The following is a 24,845-nucleotide window of genomic DNA, read 5'->3' as shown; positions in this document are numbered from 1 at the left end:
TTGAAATTTTTAATGATAGATTTTAAATTCCACTAAGGGGTGCTCCTAATGGATTAATTGACCCCAGTACACTTGGTATGGGGACCTGGAAGTTGAGGTCTTAAGCGGGCTATTCACAGAACCCACGGCAGAAGTATTAACTGTGCTAGCACGTGGGGTTTTTTTTTAATATTTATTTTTTAGTTGTAGTTGGTCACAATACCCTTATTTCATTTATTTTTATGTGGTGCTGAGGATTGAACCCAGGGCCTCGCATGTGCTAGGCGAGCCCTTTACCACTGAGCCCCAGCCCCAGCCCCCCAGCACGTCTTTTTGTAGAGAGCCGAATGGCATGTTCTGATCTCACAGTGATTTTAATCTCTAAAATCCAAGTCAATAACCCCTGGCATTACCTGAATTCCCTCTTTTAAATCATTTCGTCCCACAATTAGGCCTATGGTACCTGGGGGTAATGGCTCATGGATTCCAGCAGGAACTCACTGTGGTCCCATTTCAGGTGTTAAATTTATTACCACAGCTGGTCATAAAAGTACTGTCTGGGTGGGGCTGGCTGTAATAGTGACAGTCCACCATGACTGCAACTCTGATTCCTCCTCCGGTGAATACTGTAGAGCCCTCCATTGTTTGTGGGGCCTGGGGCAGGTCCCACCCCTTGTTTTTGGCCCGAAGAAGGCGAAAGTGATGTCAGAATTGGAGGTGGGCTGCTGACATATCTGTTCCCATCCCCCCTCGCCAGGCAGCTTTCTGTCCCATAGTGACACCATTGTGAACACATGTGCTGAAGGTTGTTTGGACAGTTGCAGCCTGATTCTATGCATGCCATGACCTCCTCCTAGTTCTTGTACCCGAAGGCCCAAGGAGCGGCCTAGCGACTGGGCCACAGCCTGCACCTGTTCTACTAATTTTCGGGAAGGCACAAAGACCAGACCTCGGGGAGCAGGTATGCGGTGGGTTTCCAGAGCTGGATGATCAACAAGCCTTTGCAACAGTGGAATAGATAGCTCAGAGTCTTGCCACTGCCCGTTTCTGCAGCGCAAAGGAGGTGGCCTCTGCCCTAAAGTGCGGAGATTAGCAGTCCCGCATCAAATGCCCAGTTCTGCCACAATTAAAACACCATGGTTTTTTAATTGGTGTGTCTGGGATGGGGGATGGAGTACCTGTTTTAAAGCTGCGGGACTGTAAAACCTTGAAATTGTGTGGGACCAACATCTGCACAAAGGTGAAAGAATTCAGAAACTGTCCCTTTTTTCCCGGATGGGGTAAGAGGATATCCTGACAAACTTGATTGGCGTTTTCAAATGCTAGCTGTTTGACTACGAAGTCAGAGGCATTTGAGTCTCCCATCAATCTGTTCGCTGCCTGGTACAGGCGTGCTACAAAATTGGAGAATTGTTCTTTTGATCCTGTTTAATCTGACTTAAATCCAATTTAGACTGATCCCAGGAAGATATTTCAAGCCACTCCCTTTTGGCACATGCAGTGATCTGATCATAAATGGCTAAATCATAATCCAATTGTCTCTCTAGGTCTGCAAATTCCCCAGTTCCCATTAACATCTCCAAAGGGGGCATCAAAGCCTTGCCTCCTGTTCCTCTCAGCCGGTTGGTTTGTGCAATAATTAGTCCAGTGAGATCACCAAAGGAGAAGATCACCCCCCTGGAAAGGCAAGCTTTTGCCATCAAAATCCAGTCATTTTGGGGTAAAGGCTCATGGCATAATGAACCAAGCAGGCTTTGCATAAAGGTGGAGTTTGGAACCATAGGTACAGCAAGCGCTTTGGAGCTCCTTTAGAGTATTAAAAGGAACTGCAGCATGCATGCAGACATGCTGGTTTTTCAGTTAATCTGTTCAAAGACTGGAAAAAGCTGAAAACCTGTAATGTCTTCCCCCACTTCCTGCGCTCTTCTAAGGTCACGTTGTAGGGATGTAAGCTTGGCGACCGCCAGTTCAGAGTAATTATTGAACCCTGTTCTCCTGGAGGAGAGCAGCCCAATTCGAATGTCGGGTGCCCAGCCAGCCAGAGGTAATTTAGTAAAACCCTCCTCCAGGTCTTCCTCATCTTCTGATTGAGTCCCCTCAGACTGTGAATCTTTTTTGCCTGTATCTTCCTGTCCATTTTGTTCCTCTCCATTTTTAAACTGCCTCACAGAAATCCAATGGGGGCTGGTTTCCTCTCTGGAACACGCCCCTTGATGCTCCTCTAAGCTGCTGGGTGTCTCAGGCTCAGCGGAGACTGAACTTTTGGTCTTATGTCTTGCCCTGAAGCTGCCTGTCTGCAGTTTTTGAGCTGCAGACTGAGCGAAAATTGACTCTGCCTTCAGTCCCACCACAGAAAGAGAAAGCCTCTTGGAAGTAGCCTCGGGCCGTTTCTCTTGCTCCAAACTCCTAATGGCTCTCTGAAGCCCTTTCAGCAGGTCCTTGGGGGACCATCGGTCCTGTTCTAGATCTTCAAAAAGACACATTTCTAAAGAGGTCCAGAGCTACTGAACATTCTCTATTGTACTTTTAGACAGCTTGGCAGAGGGGCTGAATTTATATAATTTTCTATTTAGCCTCTCCCAAGTATGCAAATCTGGCAAATCTTGCTGACAAAACCATGGGTATAGTCACTAACCGTTTTCAGGAACGGAGTCAGCTGGGCCCTCCTAACTTGTTTTCCTCTCTGGTTGATTTTTGTCTCCAGAAATATTAAATACATTTCTTTATCTGAAGACATGGAACTGCCCATGATAATTGTTTAATGTCCCTGGCTCTGAAACTATCTGCTTCCTCTGTGACCACCACCTCCCCTGCAAACAAAACAAAACAAAACAAAACAAAAAAAACACGGTTCACTAAATTTCTATAGCACGCTCTCTCAGTCAACCTGGAAATTCACCTTGAGCAGTCCCTGTTTGGGCACCACCTGCTGCCCATGATTTGCACCGGCAGCTGAACTTAAGGTCGCTCATGTGAATTTCCAGGGACACCAAATAAAACACAGACACACTTCACCTTTAAAAAAGCTTCAGGATGGCTTCTCTGCTCTCAGCCTCAGGCTCCCCAAATGGGGGAGCAAGAGAAAGTCACGAGAGGCTGGTGAGAGAGAGCAAGCACGTTTGGAAGTGGGCTCTTATTGGAGGAACCTTTATTCTTAGGAAGTTTCATCCAAAAAACGGTCAGAAGGGGCAGAGTTACAAGGGACAGGTGAGTGTAATTCAACCCAAGGGGCAACATGCCTACATTGAAGGCATGCCCTTAACTTCCTGAACCAGGACAACGTCCAGGTCACTATGAAATGCAGTGATCGGTCAAAGTCTCTCCCTTCAGGATGGAAGGCCGGAATCATTCAGAGTGGCTCCCCACACTAAATAAACAAAATAAAGCTGTTTGTCAATTTTAAAAAATAAATAAAACTAAAAAGGGCTGGCGATGTGGCTCAGTGGTTAAGCACCCTTGGGTTCAATACCCACTCCAAAGAAAGAAAAAAGAAAAAAAAAATTAATTCCTGAGAAAGAAGAAAAAGTTGTAGGAGTCACACTGTATGTACAATTTCAGAATTCAAAGCTATACACAAGATGATGGGACTTTTTTTGGGGGGGTTACTAGGGATTGAACTCAGGGGCACACAACCACTGAGCCACATCCCCAGCCCTATTTTATATTTTATTAGAGGCAGGGTCTCACTGAGTTGCTCAGCGCCTTGCCATTGCTGAGGCTGACTTTGAACTTGCCATCCTCTTGTCTCAGCCACCCTAGCGGCTGGAATTACAGGCATGTGACACCATGCCAGGCTGATGGGACTTTTTTTTTTTTAATTTCAATATTTATTTTTCGGTGGACACAACATCTTTCTTTGCATGTGGTGCTGAGGATCGAACCCGGGCCGCACGTATGCCAGGCAAGCGCGCTACCGCTTGAGCCACATCCCCAGCCCTGATGGGACTTTTTAAAAAATATTTTTGTAGTTGTTAACTTTATTTATTTATTTATTTATTATTTTGTGGTGCTGGGGATTGAACCCACGACCTTAAGCATGCCAGGCAAGCACTCTACCAACTGAGCTATATCCCCAGCCCCCTTATGGGACTTTTTAAAGGACAGATATACAGATTAATGGAAGACAATTGACAATCCAGAAATAAATTTCACATTTTTGATCAACTGCTATTAGACAGGGGTTCCCAGACAAGTTATTGGGGGAAAGATAGGCTTTTCAATGAATGGCAACCATATGACCAAGCAAGTTCATGTCCAGGTATCTATGAACACTCCTGCTATTTTTGTCATGCTTACACATCCATTCTTCCAGTGGGCTTTGTGCACCTAGCACAGCATGGCTGCTCAAACACTTTTTTTTTAAAACTGGGGATTGAACCAAGGGTCCTCTATACTGAGCTACATCCCCGCTCTTATTATTATTATTTTTTTTTAATTTTGGGACAGGGTCATGCTAAGTGGTCCAGGTTGGCCTTAAATTTACAATTCTCCCGTCTTAGCCTCCCCAGTAGTTGGCTCAATAAATCTTTGAAAGACAGAATGAATGTTTATCTCCTACCCCCAACAGAGACCTCAGTTACAAAAACTCAATTGTATTAAGCTTTTTATTCTCAACAACTGGTGCAGAACCTGCCACTGTGCTATTCCCTATGCTAACAACTATGCAAAGAGGGTTAATAGGATCCTTTCCTTAAGCACTGCACAATCTGATGAGGGAAACAGACAAGTAACTGGGCCATTTTAATAGAGTGTGAGCCTTAACATATAAAAGATTCCTACAAATCAATAATAAAAGACCAAAAACTCAATAGAGAAAAAGTGAGCAAAAGTAGTACATGGAAATTCAGAAGAATGAAAAGAGGGATGGGGGTGTGGCTCACAAGTAGAGCATGACAAGTCAATGCTCAGAACTTCTTCACTGCTTGAACTCTGCTGTGATCCTTCATCACTACCACTTGCATTAGAAAATCAGGAGCCAGGCCCTTTGGAGCTGAGGGTGCGCAGCTACAGAAGCACCTACTGCAGTCACTGTCCAGGGGGAAAGGACAACGCCGACAGAAGACCCAGAAGGGGCAGGGAATAAGCCAGCATCAGCTTCCAGCTTCATCATTACCCCTTCCAGACATTTCACCTACTTCTCTGCTACAGGTTAAATGTTACCTCCTAGGAGGAGCCCTGTCTGACTCCAGCCTGGTTGGCCTTCCCCTCTGCCTCTAGGGTCCTGAACACAGGCCACTAGTTAGGTTGTTGCCCTTGCTAGACTCAGGACAGAAACTGTGTGCATGTCCTGTTCTCCACGGACTCTCAGCCTCTGGCAGCTCACCTAGCTCTCAGGAGTGTTACCAGTCCTAGGTAAGGTGGGAAGTCCCAACAGACCAAGTGTGGCCACTCACCCCAAAAGTCAATCAGCAAAAGTAACAGTGACACAGGAAGGGAATTGGGAAGTATCAGGAGGACTGATTCTCAGTCCAGTTTTGGGAAGCAAACAAGGGCTTTTGGGTTAAATAAGGGAAAAGCCAGAAGATCAGAAGGGCGGGGGAGAAGCATGTGTAGTCACCTAGTCTTGGTCAGACTACACATTGATTGATCATGATCTGCCATAAGAAAGTGGCTGCTGCTTGGGGTAGTTTCAACTCTTATTGTTCCTAGAATCCAAGTTGACTGTGGGAGAGAATGATGCAGTTCTCCCAATTTTATAAAAATGACTGGAACTTCCTAGGCATGGCTCTGGGGGTCTGGAAAAGGATGTTGCAAATGCTGGCACCAGGCAATATATTGACTCTAATGTTCTTGCAAATCTTGAAAAATTCTTACTTAATTATTCTTATCTGGGTGCCTTCAAGTCTCAAAGGGGAAGGAATAACAGAGTTAGACGAACAACTTGTCTATCTGCAGAGTTGAGCAGGAATCTGACCCAAAGATTAGGCAGCAAAGGAGAGAGATGCAAAGTGAGGGCAGAAATGCCAAGCTTTTCTCTTGCCTTTGGTTACCTATCTTGCGTCTACAGTACCAAATTCAAGTCACTGATTTTAACAAAAGCAGTTTCAAAGTCCCTTTACAGTAATCCCAAGCATTCCTGCTGATGATCCCAGGAAGCTGAGGGAGCTACCAAGGAGTCTAACATCCTCTCCTGGGGAAGAGGGAGTGAGGTCTTGTGGGAACCTTCTTTGGGCAAGTTTTCAACCTCTCTGTGCCTCAAGTATCCTTCTGTTAAATGGGACTGATATGGTGAAAGGACAAGGAATGATTTGGGGGGTGTCATTCAGGGTCTGCTATAGTAGTTCTGTTTTTTTGTTGTACAGGTGGGGGCATGGAGGCCCAGAGAGGAGGTGTCAGGTGCACAGTCTCAAGATTGAAAAGGGGCAGCTAGCCTTGGACTTCATCCTAGGCTCTGGCCATCAACTTTTGCTTCAGTCCTCTCTATCCCAGGTTGTCTCTCCGTGTGCTCCACTTTTGTGGCAATAAGAAGCTACTGGATGTCCTTCCTGAGCCAGCCCCACAGGGTGTCACATGACTGACAGCAAAGCAGCTTCCCAGTAGGGAGCAGGACAAGAGGGATCACAAACTGGCACTACTGTAAAATCTTCCTGTGCTCCAACCCAGCCTCTCTGCTTCCTGGCTGAGGTTGCTAGATTCCCTTCCCTCCCTGGGGCCCTTTCCTCCTGTATTAAAAGGGGAAAACAAGACCTCCCAGCAGGAGAGCTGAAACTAGGCCTTGGCTCCACAGGGGACCTCAGCACTTCATTTTGGATAATCAATTTGTGCAAAAGGTAGTAAGTGCTTCCTCCTTGCGGAGGTACCCAGGACCCTGTTCTGTGTGAGGCAACCAGTTAACAACTTGGACATCTCACAACCACATGCACACAAGGTGGGATGCAGTCAGGGCCCCAGTTCTCCTGAGCGAGGTAACAAGTTGTCTACTACTTCTGCATCTTATCAGACAGATGGCGCGCACACCCGCAGATACCAACAAACCTACAACCCATAAAGGGTAGGAAGCACTCAGCTATATTCTTACTGCTCCTTCCTTTTTAACCTACTGTATCTGGGAAGTTGTTCCAAAGTAGTGCATATTAAACTATTTTTCTTTTAATGGTTGCACAGTTTTCTAGCGTATGGATTATTTTTTAACTCTTTTGCCTTATTGGCAACCTGAACATGTGAGGACCTAGGAGCATCCGAGGACCAGGCTCGAGCTTCAGCTCTACCCAGAATTCGCTGTTACCTCGGGACTCAGGTTCCCCGCCAGGACGTGGTGGATCAGGGATGAATGTGCAGAGGTAACTGTTCTGACTGGTTCCAGTGGCTGAGCGAGCATCTGCGGACAGCGCGCACAAATCGTTCCCACTCGCACCTCAATCTTTGGTGGCAGCCACTCCGCATACCCCGGGAACAACGCATCAAGCGCTCTGGCACTATCAAGCTCGGATTCCTTAATAAGTATTCCCCAACTCGCCGCCCACCTCGAGTCACTCTAGCTGAGAACCGGCTACTCACCTCCGTTTCAGTACTTCACCGTTAGTCTCTCAGCTCATCCCAGAGGTTGCAACAGTTCCTGTGCCTTTAAGTAGGCGGAGCCCGAACCGCTATTTACACCCGCAAGCAACTTGGCGCATGCGCGGTATCGAGAGTAGTGTGAGGTCCAGCTCCTTCACAAACATGGCGAAACCCTGAGCGCGGCGTTCGCGCCTGGCGGTGACGTCATTTCCGGGGCGGAGGAGACTGAGTGGTGCAGTGAGGGACAAACAAAAGGAGGCGCCGGAGGATCGCGGCGGCCGGCGGCGGGATTGGACGGCCAGGGCGGGGGTGGCCTGCTGTGGGGTCGGGCGCGCAGAGCCCAGGTGAGTGTGTCGCGTGGGGCCGGGGGCGCGAGCTGTCACCTTGGACGCTCACTCGCACGCGCCCCTGCCCGCCCCCCCCCCCGGGGCAGCTAGGGCTCTGCCCTCCGGGTCGTCTGCCCCGCGTCCCGCGGCCGCTTGGTTGGGCCTCCCTGCGGGGTCCAGGTCTCGGGACGCAGGGCCCCACCCTCTCGCTGGAGCCGCGGCGCGCGAGCCCCCTGCCAGCACCCCGAGCCCGCTGCGCGCTCTTACCCAGAGTTTCCGCCGGCTCCCCAGGTCCCCGTGTCATCCCCGGTCCCCGGATGCCCTCTGCGCACACGCTCCCCTTCCCGCAGCTGTCCTGGGCTGGGTTCCGCGGCGCGTCCTCTCCCCTCGGACGCTCGCTGCTCCTGGTCATGCGGGGACAGTGCCCTGACCTGGGGGCAGGATCCCTGGCTGGGCTCTTGGTACCGGTGTGGGCTGGGGTTCCCAGGATGACCAGCTCGGGGTCTGAGACCCCGGCCTCTGTCCTGCCCGGTGCATCCAGCGGGTCGGAAGAGCCACGTCTAGTGAGATCGGGGCCTGGCCAGGGTCTAGGTGGGCAGAGACGCAGCGCTGTTGGTCCTGGGAGAGGGAGCACGGCTTGGGGTTGTGGGTTCTTGGAGAGTCTGCTATGGTGTTGACCGGCCCTTGCCCTTGGTTCCCAGCAGGAGTGAACCAAGACCCAGCTGGTCCTGGGTTGATGCACTTATTGCCTTTTTTGGGAAGGAGTCATGGGTTTGGGGTTGTGTGGTAATCTCTTCCTGAAGGGGACTGGGCTGGCATCACAGGGTGGGTCTGGTGAGCCACGGTTCTCCTGGCACTTCTTCCCCTGCCCAACCTGGGGGTGCCTTCTGAGGACAGGAGAGCAGGGAGAGAGCTTGGTGAGGAGGAGGGAACTGGGGGCTAAGTCGTGGAGGAGGGGTTTGGAGAGATGAAGGTTCTCTGGGCCTCTTCTGTCCTTTCTATAAGTAGTACCTTTAGCCCCTGGCAGTGAACACTGTTGGAAGGGACAGGAGGTGGGCCATTGGTGATACTCCTGTATAGAGGCTGGGGGTGGGGGAGTGGGCATGTGTTCCAAGGTGTGGGCTGGGGTGACACGGGTGTAGCCTCCATGAAGGTCCCCTTTCTGAGGCTGCCCAAAGAGGCAAGGACAGCTGACCTGTGCTGGGGGACCTGGTATTGTAGAGATGCTTCTACTGAGTCTGAGCAGCCCTGCTTCCCTATCTTAGACCTTGCTTGGGATGGAGTCTGCTGAGCCTCTTTCTTCCTGGCACCTTGGTGCACAGAGCAGGGGCACAGGTAGTGTGTGTCACTTCTTGGGACTCAGCAGATGGGGTTTGCCCTCTGTGCCTTGGGCATGCCCACTGGGAAGCAGTTTCCTTTGCAAACACTGAGTAGCCTTTCTGGACAGTGGGGGCGCCTGAGGAATGTCCCAGTGAGTCAGGACTCTCAGGGAGGTGGCAGGGGCTTGGTTTGCTGTCTGGTGTGGTCTGGGTCTCACCTGTAGGAACTGGAGGAAGAGAATCAGCCTGGTTCTTGACTCCCTGTCCTGACAATGGAGGTAGGTCTTGATTTTCACCTGGGGACACTGAGGCACAGCCTGACAGATTGATGGGGGCTCAGGTGGAATGGATGTAGAACCCCACATTCTACCCTTCCATCCCTGACTCATTCTGTCGTTTATCTGGAACTGGCCTTAGGAAGATATGGTCCCTGCCTCCTCAGAGTTGCAGTCTGGGAGGAGACACTGGCCAGTATTATAGTGGAAATATCACCAAGGAGCACAGGGAAGGAGGAGTTGGCTGAGTGAAGATGCAGGATGGTCAGGGAATGCTTCCTGGCAGGAGGGACTAGAAGAATCAGGTAGTCCAGAGGCCCAGGTTCTTGTACCAGCTTTGCCATGGGCAAGTGACTCTCCTTCCCACTGTTAGCCATGTCCCCATCCTTGCTGAGGAGTGTGGGACTGGCAGAGGGGCCTGGATGGCCTCTGTGTCTTGGTGGCTCTTGGATGGCTGGATGGCTAAGGTTACCTCTGTGGCCTTACTGATTGTTGCTTCTCCCTGTGGCTGTGTCTCAAACTTCACAGTGTTAGATCTTGCTGAGGTGAAGTTTGATGCCCCCTTTGCCTCTGTACTCCCAGAACATCACCTGGAACCAAGTAGGTGTGACAAATTTTTGTTGGCACAAGCTATTGAACTGTTCCACAGTGCCTCCTTAGTGCCTTCAGGTCCTGAGTCTTTCCTCAGCTCCCGAACTAACTCATGCTCATGCTTTGGCCACATGCCCAATTCCTGTCTCCTCATTGCTACCCCCTGAGCCTAGAGTAGTGCCCACACTTCTTCCTACTTCTTTTCACCCTGTCTTGTTCACTTGTGAACAGTTCTGAGCAGAGTGCTGGGGGTGTGGTCGATGGCACTGTGTAGTCTGAATGATGGATGATGTTTTTGCTTTCTGTTTGAGTTGGAGTCTGCTGGCCCATCTTACCCACTTGTATTTCTTGTCTCAACACTTCCCAGAAGATAGAGCTAGGTAGGGAGGAGCATCTAGCATTTTGTAGATGGTACCTCTTCTCTCCTGCAGTCAGGACTGTGGTGTGACTCTTGCCCTGAGTGCTCCTTTCCCACCCCTCCCATCTCAGCCTCTCCCCAGTAGTCCTCCACAAAGCCTCCCTTGACCCCACTCCTCTAGCTGGTGTCATGTATCTCCTGGATTCTCCCCAGCAGAGCCCTGGGCCTTCTAGGTGCTGCTAACTTGGCATCTTCTTGGACGACCTAGTTGTGTGCCTGAGACACCATGTCTAGGTAGTTCCTGTCTCCCCCGGAGCCCAGCTCAGACCTTGGCACCACCTGGCTCTTCAGAAACGTTGGCAGCTTGGCAGGTAGCTCTGATAGTGACACAAACACCTGCTCACAGCAGCTCTCGCTTCCTCCTAGGGAGGCAGCGTCCATGGAGCGAGAGGAATGCCAGGACCCTGCCCAGGCACACGTGAGCCAGCCTCAGCGCCGCCAGCCGAAGCGCAGATAGCAGAGGAGTCTTGGGGTAAGGCCTGCGGCAGTCTCCCTCAGCTGCCTGTCCCAGCCCAGAGCAGAGGGCAGCATCTCCGTCTCCATGGTCCTTTGGGTTCCTCACTATAGGCCCCGGGGATTCCCAGACAGAGGTGGCAGAAGACAGAATTGTCTGCTGTCCCTCCTCCTGCCCTAGCAGCCAGCTCAGCAGTGTCTGGTTGCTGTGCTCTGTGAATGCCAGTGTGCTGACCCTCTGCTCCCCCCACCCCCATCTTATCAGTGTGGTTGCTGACAAAGCTGCCACATGACATATTTCCCAAGGTGTATTCCCTGGAACACCAGGCTCTTTGGTCTCAGTGGTTAGATAGTTCTGAGAAACAAGGTCTTGTTGTGCTTGTTGTGGAACTTCTCACAGCCTTGACTTTATTGAGCTGAGAAGAATGAGTCTGAGACAGAGCCAGCAATGTGGGTTTCCTACTTGATTTTTTTGGTTGGGGTCTTTGTTTTTTTTTTTTTTGTCTTTTCTTTTTGGGAACTGGGGATGGAACCCAGGGCTTCACATATGCGAGGAAAGTACTTTGCCCCTGACAGCAGCCTACCAGCCCTACTCTTACTTGATCACATAGATGTCCACAGGGCCTGGTGTTGCTTGGCCTGTGGTTTGGAAAAGAGTTCTCAAGGCAGGAGCCTGAGAGGATCTGATCTGTAGTCAGACCGGGGCTTGACTCTCAGCTGCCAAGTGGCTGGGGCTATCATTGAACCTCTCTGAGCCTCAGTTTTCTCATCTTTTTAAAAGAGGATAAGCTTAATGCCTACTTCCTTTAGAAAGTTTTGAGGGTTAGCTGTGCTGACATTGAGAAGACCGTTAGCAGAATGTGTGTCCCCAAAAAGTTGTCCCTGGCCATAGCTATGTGAGCAGGAACTGCTGGGCAATTTGCAGAGACCATCCATGCCAGTGATTACATGTGATCATTTGCAGACACTTGGACAGTGGCCATTGCCCCCATTTTACAGATGTGGAGGCAGCCTTGAGTGAGGAAGCAGCATGCCCAAAGCCGCTGGGAGGAAGGCAAGGACCTAGACTTGGAACAAGAGCCTGCAGTCCTGGGCCAGGTCCTTAGTTCTTGCCTGAGCCTCCCTGCCTCCATGCCCACCTCAGCGTTTCCTGAAAGAAGGCCCCAGCCTCCCAGCCTGAACTTTAAGAGAAATAGTTATGTTAGGCCTTTTTTTTGTAGTAACTAAAGTATGGCATGGGCTTGTATGTTTCTTTACTTTTTGGATTTTTATGAGCCTCTCCCAGTCTGCATCTTCAGCAGTGGAAAAGGAGAGAAGTAAAGCCTTCCGTGGCCATTTCTTCTGTGTGCTGACTTTCACAAGAGTCAGATCCTGCTCAAGCTGCTGATTTGCAGCTTGCTTCTGTTTCCTGGAATGGCAACCACTGACCCCCTTTCTGACACTAGAGGTAGACAGATCTGGTGAATCTAGCTTGCAGAAGGGGCGTCTGGCACCACCATCCTCAGTGCCCTTCCCTCGGTGGTGCTGGCCTTCTGGCTTTCTGTCTGGGCATTTATAGCAGTAGAGGGAGGTGGGGAATGCCTTGTGTGTGGTTCTGGTCATTCTTCTGTTTATTGGGACAAGGTCAGCAAAGCTGGGCCCTGCCTTGTAGGAGTTTCCTGTTGGTTTTGAGGAACTCTGTCCCTGGAGAGGGGAGGCCTGAGATGGAGTCTCTTGTAGGGCAGCCATGAGCAAGAGGCAGTGAGTCCTACTTCCGTGAGGTCAGAATTCCTCCTGGGTGCCAGTGACAGCTTGCAGGGAGCAACATGGTCTGGGCTCGAAGGTTTGACTAACTGGCTTTTTGTCTGCCTAAGGTGCAGCCCAGGTTGGGGTTTTGAGGACACCAGTGAGTGTTGTGGGAGTCGTTTCACATGCCTTAGTTTGGCTCTTTCTGGACCTTCAGAAACAGGCAGGTGCTGACTCAGTTACCCTTGTATTACTTGTGGTTTATTTTGGTCTTGGTCCTGTTAGAATGCTCCTTTCTAGTTTTATTTCTGAGTGTGCCCAGGTGAGGAGAGTGGGTTCCATCCTAGGACCAGATTCTAAAGAATCTTTGGGGCCAGGCATGGTGGTGCATGCTTATAATCCCGGCTGCTTGAGAGGCTAAAGCAGGAGGATTGTGAGTTCAAAGCCAGCCTCAGCAACGTAAGATGATAGGCAACTCAGTGAGACCCTGTCTCTTAAGTAAAATACAAAAAAGGGCTGGGGATATGGCTCAGTGGTTGAGTGCCCCTAAGTTCAATCCCTAATACCTCCTCAAAAAAAAAAAAAAAAGAATCTCTCTGGGGACATAGATGACTTTGGGATTGGTTCTGCAAGGAGAGTTTTCAGGCCCAGCAGCCTCAATCTGTGGAATCTGGAGACTGCAGTTTGTCAGAATCCAGCTGGGGATGAGGTCTTTGTTGGAAGCCCTGTTGTCTGCCTCACCTGGCAGTTTTCTCAGGCTCCCTGTCCTGCTCTACCCTCTCCTATGTCTCATCCTCCTGTCATCCCCTGCACTGTTTCCTTCCCAGAAGGGCCTGCCTGGCAGAGCATCCTATAAATGATGCTGGTGGTCTCCAACTTCTCTTCCCTCCAGTAGCAACATCTTCACCTCCCATAATCATCCTTAGTGCCACTTCATGAGTGCTGAATGGTGTGCAGGGTCACTGCATGCACCTTCCCACCTTGTCCTTTCTCCAGCCTTGCATTTGAGGTACTTTTACCAGTTGACAGTCAAGGAGACCAAGGGTCAGAGGGATGAGATCTCTCGCCCCAAGGTGTGCAACTTGTACATGGTGAAGCTGAGACTCAAGTGCAGGTCTGCATGGCTAGGCAGCCCGTGCTCCTTCTATTCCCCAACATTGCTTCTTTTTCTGTATGGTCTTGGGCTTTTCGGGGTCTTTCAGAGTCACCCAGGGACCTTATTTAAAGTTCTGTGTCTCCTAGCCAACCCCCAGATATCTGGAATGAGTCAGGAGGGCTGGACCAGGAATATACTTAGCAGAAGCTCCCCGAGTGGTCAGGCTAATAGTCTGCAGGCTGCAGTGGGGATGCTGGCAGGGGCCATTCTTTCAGCCCTGGTTCCCATCCCTGGTGAATGAGGTCATCTGCCACCCACACCCCTACCTTTTGGGGAGCAGGGCTAAACTTCCCCTAAGACTGGGATTGGACATTTGCTTTTTAGTGACTGTGTGTTTGTGTGTGTGTGTGTGTGTGCATGCGGGAGTCAGGGAGCTTAACCTTCCCTTGTTGAAGGTCTGTGGACTGAGGTTTCTAGGACTTTTACTCCTAGTCACAAATGTTCCCTGCTGTCTCTCCTGGAGCATTTCTTCTGTATCTTGTGTCTTACAGCAATTTCTGTACATCTAAATGTCTCTTGAGGCGTAAAACCTCAAAATTAAATTGCCTGCTGCAACTTTGCCTCACGCCTGGAGTGACACTCCGGTGGAATAAGAGTGGCTGTAAAATTCCATAGCTTTCACACGCCACCTGCTAAACCTGCACCCTCTGACCATCAGCATGACAAATGTGCTGCCTTAAGCAGTGAAAGTAACATGGAGTAGGACTCTTGCCCTGCAGGGGCATCTTACATCTCCCAACTGGCCCCCTGGAGGCAACTCCCCTACAGTCCTGAGAGTGGGATAGCAGACAGCTCACCTTTGGCCAGACCCTCAGTCCTTTTCCTGGCCCACCTGGGGCTGGACAGTGCCTGGTTCCCTGGGACTTCAGCAGACCCTGCATCTGCAGCCTGTCCAGAGTGCTTATGCCCATGCTTCACAGCTAGTCTTGGAAGGCAGTGTTGGTGTTCATAGCAAGTCATAACTGCCTTCAGGACCCCTTAGTGCCCAGGGGCCCCGACCCAATGCTGAGCTCCTTTCCTTAACACCTGAAAGGCAAGAAAAATCTGAGTGTGGCCTGCTAGGGGTTCCTGCAAAGACCTTGTTTCCAGTGCCACTCAGGTAAAGCAGTCTCATCCCAGGAATAGCATCTCTAAGGGCCCCTATAGTCCAGGTCACCTGCTTGCCTCAGAAGCAGTTTGGCACATTTGCATGTCAAATCTAGGATATTTCTTCCCACTAACTTCCAGCTGTGTGGCCTAGGGCAGGTGACTTCACTTTTCTGGATCTCAGATTTCACTGTAAAGGCGGTGTTGTCTTTGTGTATACCAGTGACCTAGGCGGCTGAGGCAGGAGGATCGCTTGAGTGCGCATGTCTGAACAACATAGGGGGATCCTCTCTCAAATAAACAGACATTCGACTAATCTGGCTGGCTAGGCGGATGTCCCCTTCCTTCCCTACCACTCCTTGTGCATCCCTCCCAAAGCTGCATGCTATGTCAAAGAGGACGACCTTCCCCGATAGAGGAGGCCCATTCTTCGGTAAGGGTATATGAATAGCTGTGCTCCCCTGCTAGAACATCCGAACAAGCTCTCAAATAAACAAACAACAAACAAAATAATATCAACATCAGCAAAAATTAGTCTGACTATGTGGCAGACACAGTCCAAAAGTTTTACAGGAACTGCTTTGTTTAGTCTGCACCATAACTCCAGGGAGTAGACACGTAAGCCCATTTTACCAGACCCTGTGAGGCAAAGTGACTTTCCCAAGGTCACGTTGGTGAGCAGGGGAGCCACCTTGCTGGTGTGCCAGGAGAGTGGGAGCTAAGACTCAGGCAGTGCTCTGCACAGGGTAAAGACAGGCCCTGAGCCTAGGCTGGACCTGGTGCTCCCTGTGTCCTGGCTTGGGTTGTTAATGGGGGAACGTTGAGGGGGTGTTCCTCACCTGTCACCCTTCAGCCTAGAAGGCAGGTTCTGCCTTGGCAAGTTTGCATGAGGAGGAACCTGTTTGGGAAGCCCAGCCCAAATGTGAGAGCAGTTTGGAGCTGACACTTGTTCTCCTCGGACTTCCCCAGGAAGTCAGGGTGTGCCCTTCTGTGCAGGGTAAGTCCCCAGCCTGAAACACCCTAGCCTGCAGCCTGGTCTACCCAGAGAGTGTGGGGCCTGGAGGGCAGTGCTCTGTTCTTGGGTAGCTGAGGGCTGTGTGTGCCAGAGGAGTGTGAGACCTCTCCTCCCGCTCCTGGCTTTCAGATTGGAGGCAGAACAAGGCTGGAGCAGATTCACAGGCCTGGAGGGCCCCCCACCCCACAGGACCAGCTACTCAGTGTCTTCTTGGGGTCTCTCAGGAACAGCCCTTTCCTGGGAGAGAACTGGAGGGGCGGTCCTGTCTGTGCGAGGGGAGGGGCACCAGCCTCCTGCCTGGGAAGTTTTCCCTTCAGCCCTGTTTGTGCTTAACAAAAGGCTCTCTGTGCCCTGTCTACCCACTGCCTCCCAAGTGTGGGAGCTGCCCAAATCTCTGCTGGCCCATGTGGGGTCTGGGACATGCTTGGGTGGTCTCCTTGAGGACAAAAGCGGCAGCATTTTGTTTGTTTGTTTGGGGTACTAAGACTTGAACCCAGGGCACTCAGCCACTGAGCCACATCTCCAACCCTTTTCATTTTTTTTTGTTTGTTTTTATGGTACTAGGGATTCATCCCAGGGGCACTTAACCATTGAGCCACATCCTCAGCCTGTTCTTAACTTTTTAATTTTTGAGACAGGGTCTTACTAAATTGCTGAGACTGGCCTCATTTTCAATCATTTTGTCTCAGGATTACTGGAATGCCCCACTTACCCCACTACATGTTGTTTTTGTTGTTGTTTATTCTTTTTTCTGTAAGAAGCATCAAAAGGAAATTGAAACTGTCTGTGATGCCTGTAGTCTTAGCAGCTCTGTAGGCTGAGGCAGGAGGATCACTTAAGCCCAGGACTTTGAACCAATATGGGCATCATAGTAAGAAAGAAAAGAAAAAAGGGATCAACTGTGTTGACTGGGGTAGATGCTCAAGGATTGGTTTTGAGAGCAGATGGCCATTTCTCTACCCTTGGTCCTTTCTTGGGATCCTGAGCAAAGAAGAGACCAAGAGGTCCTGGGGCTCTCTGGGTAGGCTGGCTTCTTCTCAGAGATACTGGTGCTGTGGCTGAGCCCTCACCTAGTTCTATCCCCACTGAATTCTGGGAGGGTTCTTCCGTGATGGCAGGTGGGGCTGTGGAACCACAGTGAGCCTCTCACTGTGCTGGGTGTCCAGTTGACATGCAGTATTTTCCCTCATCCTTATTCTCACAATCATTCATCTTATGCTGGAATGGTCCCATCTTAGAGCTGGGACTCTGTGGCCCTGTTGAGGAAGTGCTGGAGTTGGTATTTGAGTGGCCACTTCAGTCCAGCTCCGAGGTCTGAGCTCTCCCCTGCCCTGTGTGTTGCTCTCGTGGCGAGCATGCAGTGACCTGTGGAGTGGCCCCCAACTCCAGGGCAGGGCAGGGCAAGGCAGGGCAGGACGCTCAGACTGACCTTTTTCTCACATCTCATAAACCACATGGTGAGAAGTTCTTCTGATTTCTTCCAAGTATTTTTTCTGCTCACAAACATGCCATATTTTAATAATAGAAGAATATGTAACATAGATAACCCTATGATCTTACCTACCCACAGATTTCACCACATATAATTTATGTATAGCTGTCCAGATTTTTCTGTATGAACAGTAATGAGATTTTTTAAAAAATTTATTTCTTTCATACATGACAATAGTGGAATGCATTACATTCATAATTATCCATTCACAGCACAATTTTTCATAACTGTATATAAAGTATGTTCACTGCAAATTATGCCATTATACATGAACTCTCTTATTGATTTTTTTTTGCATTATAATTCTTTTTTTTTTTACAGATAAACCATATATATATATATATATATATATATATATATATATCTTTAGTTTGTTTATTTATTTTTATGTGGTGCTGAGGATCAAACTCAGGGTCTCACACGTGCGAGCAAGTGCTCTACCTCTGGTCCACAACCCAGCCCCTGCATTACAATTCTTAATATACCTTTATACCACAATTTATCATATCTCTGTTTGTATATAAGGTATGTTGACACCAAATTCACATCTTCAAACAAGTATTTTGTATAATGATGACCACCATCATAGTTATTCCCCTTCTCCCTCTCTTCCCCTCCCACCCCTATTCCCTATCTAGAGGTAATCTCCTCCCCTGCTCTCCCTCCCTACCCCACTTTGAGTCACCCCCCTTATATCAGAGAAAACATTCGGCATTTGTTTTTTGGGATTGGCTAACTTCACTTCAGTAATGAAATTTTTACTGACAGAATTTTAAAACAAGAATGGAGTCCTATTCTTTTTAATTGTTTTTATTATGGTGAAATGCACATAGCACTTCTCATCTTAGCCATGTTTCAGTGCACGGGGAGTGGCCATAAGTACATTCCTGTTGTTCTCACCACTTTTCTTTTTTTGGGTACCAGGAATTGTACTCAGGGGTACTCATCCACTGAGCCACATCCCCAGCCCTATTTTGTATTTTATTTAGAGACAGGGTCTCACTGAGTTGCTTAGTGCCTTGCCATTGATGAGGGTGGCTGTGAATTTGAGATCCTCCTGCCTTAGCCTCAGAACTGCTGGGTTTATAGGTGTGCACCACCATCCTTTTCCACAACCTATAAGCTTGCAAAACAGGAACTCTGTCCCCACTATATGCTGTCTTCCCATTCCCTACCTGCCTTCTGCTTCCTGTGAATGACCTTCTCTGTGAATTACCTGCTCTTCTTCCTTCTCTGTGAATGACCCTCTATGTACCTCACTGTGGAATCCTGCAGTATTTGTCCTTTTGTGACTGGGCTTTCACAGATCATACATTTTAGGTGTTCTCAGCTTTTTTTTTTTTTTTTTTTTTTTTGGTTCTGGAGATTGAACTCATGAAACTGTACCACCGAGCTATACTCCAGCTCTTTTCATTTTATTTTCATACAGGATCTTACTTACTAAATTGCCTAGGCTGGTCTCAAACTCATGATCCTCCTGCCTCAGCTCCTGAGTAGCTGGGAAATTTTTATTTTTTATTTTTTTTATTTTTTAGTTGTAGTTGAACACAGTATCTTTATTTTATTTGTTTATTTTATTTGGTGCTGAGGATCGAACCCAGGGCTTTGCACATGCTAGGCAAGTGCTCTGCCGCTGAGCCACAACCCAGCCCAGCTGGGAATTTTTTTAGCTTAATATATCTTGGACATCATTTGTGTCACTGCATACAGAACCATGAGGAAGACGGCATTATTATTAAAGTTGCAAAAGTAGAGGCTTGGGCTAAATAATAATATAAATAATAATAAATAATCTGGGGTCATGAATTATTTCATGCTGGAGCTGGAGCTGGATTTGAATCCACTTGTCCCCAACTCCAAAGCCCTTACTCTTTGCCCTTCCCCAGGCCACTTACCACTGCGGGAAGGATGGAGGCTCTCTGGGTTCCTCATTTGGCCCTCCAGGAACAAGGATGCCCCAGTCCTTCTGCGGGATCTAGTCCTGCTCTTCTCACATGCCCGTGTGGCCTTACAGCAAGGATCTGTCTGGCCTGCCTCTCGGGCATTTCTGTGTCTTCCCTGGGGGCATGGCAGGACCAGGCAAGGGGGTACCTCATGAGTAAAAGAGGAGCGAGGGTGGGCAGCCTGGCAGAGGAACTGTGTCTACTGCTCTGGTGATCAGCATAGTGGCTGTGGCTGCTTGTGGGGCCTTCTCACCTGCAAGGGTTGGGAGAGGACCAGCCATAAGGGGCTAGAAATAGGTGATTGTTTGGGTAAGCATTGTGTGATGTCATAGCTCAAGCACATAGAAAAGTGTAAAGATGCTGGGCACAGGTGGCACATGGCCTGCTACTGAACCAGGAGGATCACAAGTTCAAGGCCAGCCTGGGCAACTTAAAAATCTGGTCCCAAGTTTTTATAAAAGGCCAAGGATGTAGTTCAGTGTTAGAGTGCCCCTGGGTTCCATCCCCAACCCCCCCCAAACCCCCACAAAGCTTATATTATATATCATTTTCTGACTTGTGTTTTGGTTCAGCATTGTTTTTGAGGTTTGTCCCTGTTAATACATGCAGCTCTAGTTCATAATTTTAATTGATTCAAAACATTTCATTATATGAATAGAGCAATTTAGCCTTTCTCCTGTCAATGAGTTTAGATCGCTGCTGGTGTTTTGCTTTTATAAACAACTCCATTGAGCATCCTTGTGGGTAGTTCTCATTTTGTGTGTGTGTGTGTGTGTGTGTGTGTGTGTGTGTGTGTAAGTGTGTGTAAGGCAGACTCTCTAGGATGCTTTGCTCCAGCAGACTGCTGGGCTATGGGTTTTATGGACTCCTGGGCTATAGGCTTTATGCGTCCTGACTCTTCAGCTAGGAGTTCAGTGTTTGTGTCAGACTGAGGGAGTATAATGGTCTCGTCTGGGTATCTGATTGTTTTGGTTTATGTTCCTTGACCACTAATGAGGTGAAGAATCGTTCTGTGCACTGATTTCCATTTGTACTTTTCCCTATGAATCGCCTATCCATGTGTCTTGCTGTTTCCTCCCATTGAATAGTCTGCTTTGTCTGTTCCTAGGCGTTAACTGGTATTAATTCTTTGTATGCACACATTGGAAATACCTCCTTCCTTCTTTCCATCTGTTCATTGTTATGTTCTTTGATGTGCATGTTTTAGTTTGATATATTTGTTTATTTGTGGTGTTGGGGTTATGTAATTCAATCTCACCGAATGAGGAATTGCACATTTGTGCTAAGAAATTCTTTCCTGTCTTTACTACACTAAGTAAGATAGTCCTTTAGATTTTTCATTTTCTTTAGTTTTTTTTTTGTTGTTGTTTGTTTGTTTGTTTTCCCCTTCAGTACTGGGATGGAACCTCAGGCCTCGCACAAAGTCGGCAAGTGCTCTGCCACTGAACTGCATCCCTGGCACCTCAGCATTCTCAGGTTTTGCTTTAGGTCTTTAATTCATTGAGATTTATTTTGAGGTAGGAAGGAGCTGGGACTGTGCTTTCTCATGTTCCCCCCTGAGAGCTGGCACTGCTCGCTCGTTATGCCCCTTCTTTCCCCTGATCTGCATAGCCAACATGACACATCTGTTTCCAGAAATGTGATGGATGGTTTCAAAGCTCTCTTCTGTTCTTTGGGTCCACACATCTGTCCCCGCATCAGCACCACATTGTTTGAATTCTGATAGGTTTTTGGTAAGTTTCAGTATCTAGTGTTTCTTCCCCTCTTACTTTTCCAAATTATCTTAGCTATTCTTGATCCCTTGAAATCATGATTTTTTTTTTTTTTTTTAACTTTTTTCAGGCTGGGGTGTGGCTTTGTAGTGGAGCACTTGCCTGGCATGCATGAGACCTTGGGTTCCATCCCCAGCACCACAAAAAAAATAACAAGTAAGAAAAAAAACTTTTTTCTTAATTGCCTGAATACCATATGCCTGTAGTTATAATAATAATAAAAAAAGAGGTAAATTTGGGATGTGAGAAGCATTGTAAAGAGCATCTCAGCTGGGTGTGGTGGTGCATGCCTGTAATCCTAAAGGTTGTTGGGGATCCTTGTTGAGGCAGGAAGATCACAAGTTCAAAGCCAGCCTCAGCAACTTAGCAAGGCTCTGAGCAACTTAGTGAGACCCTGTTTCAAAACCAAATATAAAAAGGGCTGGGGAGTGCTGGGGTTGTGGCTCAGTGGTAGAGCACTTGCCTAGCATGTGTAAGGCACTGGGTTTGATCATCAGCACCACATAAAAAATAAAATAAATAAAATAACGTTATTATGTCCATGTACAACTAAAAAAAAGAAATAGGACTGGGAATGTGGCTCAATAGTTGAGTGCTCCTGAATTCAATCCCTGGTACCCCCCCACCAAAAAAAAGAGCATCTCACCTCACTCCAAGAGAGCTTGGGTGGAGTGTGTGCGTTGTGTGGTAGAGGATCCCCGTGCACGGTTTTGTTGCCTGCTTGATGTAGTTAGGAGAGTGGACCTCTCCTAGGGTCATCAAGTGTCTTTAGCTGGTGTGTGCTTATTGCTGTGTGGCATTCCATCAGCTGGTAAATATTTGACAAATCACCAACCACCAAATCTGGCTTTCCCAAGTTTCCTGTTCACTTTGATCAAAGTCCCTGTGACTGAACTTTTGTGCTAGAGTCTTTCCCAGGCACTGGCTGTCCTCCTTCCCACCCCCTCTCCTTCCAGGGCTCTGTGCACTCTAGCAACCCCTGCTCCACCTTCTGCACTCTCTGCTGCACACCAGGGAGGTGGCATGCCCCTGAAAAAGTCCCTGTCCCCCAGACTTCCCAGCCTCCCCTCCTGCTTTTGGTGGTCTCTTGCCCACAGTCCCCTGGTTGTGTCCGGGAATCTCCCATTTGTTGTTAATCCCTGACCCTGGGCAGTGACATCCAACACCAATCTATGCTGGAAATAGGAAAAACAACTAGATTGCAGCCAGTAGCACAGCAAGGCACACTTCACTTCCTTATTGTCTTTTTTCACCAGCCCCAATTTTAAACCCTTTGATCTTTGTCCTGTATTTAGGATTCAGGGAATTCTCCAAATTCCCCTATCTTTGGAGCAGAGACCTGGCCTGACCTGTCTTCATATTGCCTTCTAAAACCTCCAGCTCAAAGTTACAAAGAACATCAGATCTCCACGCCTGAGCCCTTTTTTTTTTTTTTTTTTTTTTCATGTTCTACAGTTATAAGGTTATATTTATTTAACATTACATACTTTTTTTTTTCAGTGCTAGAATTTGAACACAGTGCCTGGCACATCTAAGCAAGTGCTCTACCACTGAGCTACACCCTTGAGCCCCCTGTTATTATTTTTGATCTTGGGGATTGAACCCAGAGGTGCTTAACTACTGAGCTACATCCCCAGTCCTTTTATGTATTTTTTATTTAGAGAAGAGTCTCACTGAGTTGCTTAGGGCTTCGCTAAGTTGCTGAGGCTGGCTTTGAACTCATAATCCTCGTTCCTTGTTCTCCAGAGCCGCCGGATGGATTACAGGCATGCACCACTGTGCCTGGCCCCCTGTTTTATTTTTTAATCATGTAGGTAATGTATGCTGGTTAAATTACAAGGTTTCATTTTAGGCTTCCGTCTAGCTTACTTGAAGAGGAACCTTCCCCATTGTGTAGGAATGTTGGCCAAGGGTCTAGGCATCATGAGCTTATGTCCCTTAGTATTCTGGCTCTCACATTTTCCGACATTGCAGTACAAAATGAGCTTCTGCAGTCCATCGAAAAGGCCCTGTAGTTCTGGTGACTTCTTGCCCACCTACTGTGTGCCAGGCCCCACCCGCCTGGCTCTTCCCCAGGTGTCTGGGAGCCCTCCCTAGTGGCTTTCCTTCCTAGATGTCCTTCCTGAGCTCTCCACACACTTCTCATTGACACCCTGCGGGTGTCATTCCCCCATCTGTCTGCTCCCCACCTCCTACTCACTACCCAGCCACTGACCCAGACACTAACGTGGGTATGATGGGGAATTTATGGTATGTGTATTTCACCACAGTATAAAACCAGTTGAGAAAAACAATGGATACCCTTGGCTTATGAGGATTCTGGGCTGGGCCCCGAGTCTCAGTCTCTGAATGGGGAGCCGTTTTAACTGTAGGTGTTGAGTCATCTTACACACCTGACTCCTGGGTGTGTCTTTCACTGCCCCCCCACACCCCCCATGTTGTGACTCCATGGCAGGAAGAAGGAGGGGCCCAGAGCCTGGCTGACTCCCAGGCCACACCTACCTGAAACTGCTGCCCTCCTTCTCACACCCAGACCCACGCCCTTCCTGGGCTCCCCACCCTGCCGCCCTTCAGTTGGTCGCTCTCTGGGAGCACTTCTCAATTGTTGAGTTACCCAGTGTCTGCTGCAGACTCCTGCGCTCAGTGATCATCTGGCCTGGCCTGGGGAATGAGAAGGTGGAGTCCTGTGAGTCCGTTATACACAGGAAGGACCTGAAGCCACAGGCCAGTGAGTGGCCTCCCAGCAGAGCCCTGGCCCCACCTTGGTGCTAGCTTCACACACAGCAGGAACCACTCCACCTGGCTGCCTCCATGGGGGATGTCTCTTTTTTCCTCAACACCCCTAGGAACTGAATCCCTAGATTTGGTGTCGGCACCTTCTTTCTAGGCCTCCTCCAAAATGCCTTCAGGTAGGGGCAACGACTTGTCCAGAGCTGCACAGCAGAGGTGAGGAAGCAGGACAGGTCCAGCGAGGGAGTGACCCCTCTAGGCGTCACCGCAGCAGGGCATGCCTAGGCACTGCTGGGTCAGACCCACACTGGCCTCCATCCTGGGGGTTCTTGGCTCTGATCACCCCAGGTCCTGCCTCTGCATCTCTGCATCCTCCAGCCTGTTCCACCTCCAATCTGGTCCTTCTTGGCTCTGTGGCTGCCCCGGGCCCTGCCTCTCAGCCTGTGCACCCTCTGTCCTCACCACACATGTTCACTCTGCCAGAGGATGCTAAGGTGGGGACCATACCCTGAGCACTGGTTGTCCCCACAGGACTTAGCCAAGGCCTAAGTAGAGTCTAGTGTGCCTTGAGATAGGGGAGGGTGTCAGAAAGATTGGAATGGCTGGGCTGCTTCCTGCCCTACCCCTCGAGCCCCAGCCTCCCGGCCTGCACTAAAGCTGTGCACACTTCCATCTCACCAGGGCAGAGGGGGCTGGATGTTCTGCATTAGTTGACATATCCACTCCCCCTCAGAAAGTGAGGGGAGTATTGTTGTATCTAAGCCACATCCTGCCTGGTCAGAAGCTGCCCCCGGCCATAAATGCCGACTCCTGGTTGGTCCCTGCCAGCCTCCTTCCTGCTCTTAGGGCAGGCCCTGAGGCCCTCCTCTTCATCACTCCTCCCTTCCAGTCCCCAGTCTTCAGCCTGCCCTGGATAAGGCCTCAGGGAGCCAGGAAGGAGGGCTGTACTGGCTGTCTCAGCTGGAGGCCAGCTGTGTGACTCAGCAGGCCCTTGTCCGCCCAGAGTCCCCTCTTTCCTAGGAGTGTGGGTGGTGTGTGGAGCCAGCTGGTCATTAGAGGGCTGGGGCC

General features: G+C 49.2%; 1 protein-coding gene across 8 annotated transcripts in view; it reads left to right on the top strand.

The window, feature by feature from the left end:
- The first annotated feature begins 7,702 nt into the window (after positions 1–7,702).
- Positions 7,703–24,845, top strand: part of Lrrc8a (leucine rich repeat containing 8 VRAC subunit A) — a 29,625-nt gene continuing 12,482 nt past the window's right edge. For 3 of the 8 annotated variants that reach the window (XR_013090337.2, XR_013090336.2, XM_076845316.2), the window contains exons 1-2: positions 7,703–7,820; positions 10,772–10,877. The gene's annotated coding sequence lies outside the window, so the exon portion shown is untranslated. Of the gene's footprint in view, positions 7,821–8,080; positions 8,394–9,095; positions 9,400–10,771; positions 10,878–20,910; positions 21,009–21,117; positions 21,204–24,845 lie in introns of those variants that run through there. The other 5 variants (XM_077108800.1, XM_077108799.1, XM_077108797.1 and 2 more) reach the window with 5 other exon arrangements.

This window comes from Callospermophilus lateralis, chromosome 2, assembly GCF_048772815.1.
Source record: "Callospermophilus lateralis isolate mCalLat2 chromosome 2, mCalLat2.hap1, whole genome shotgun sequence".
NCBI lineage: Eukaryota > Metazoa > Chordata > Mammalia > Rodentia > Sciuridae > Callospermophilus > Callospermophilus lateralis.
Note: the sequence above shows the minus strand (reverse complement) of the source record. Positions and strands in the feature narration are given on the sequence as shown.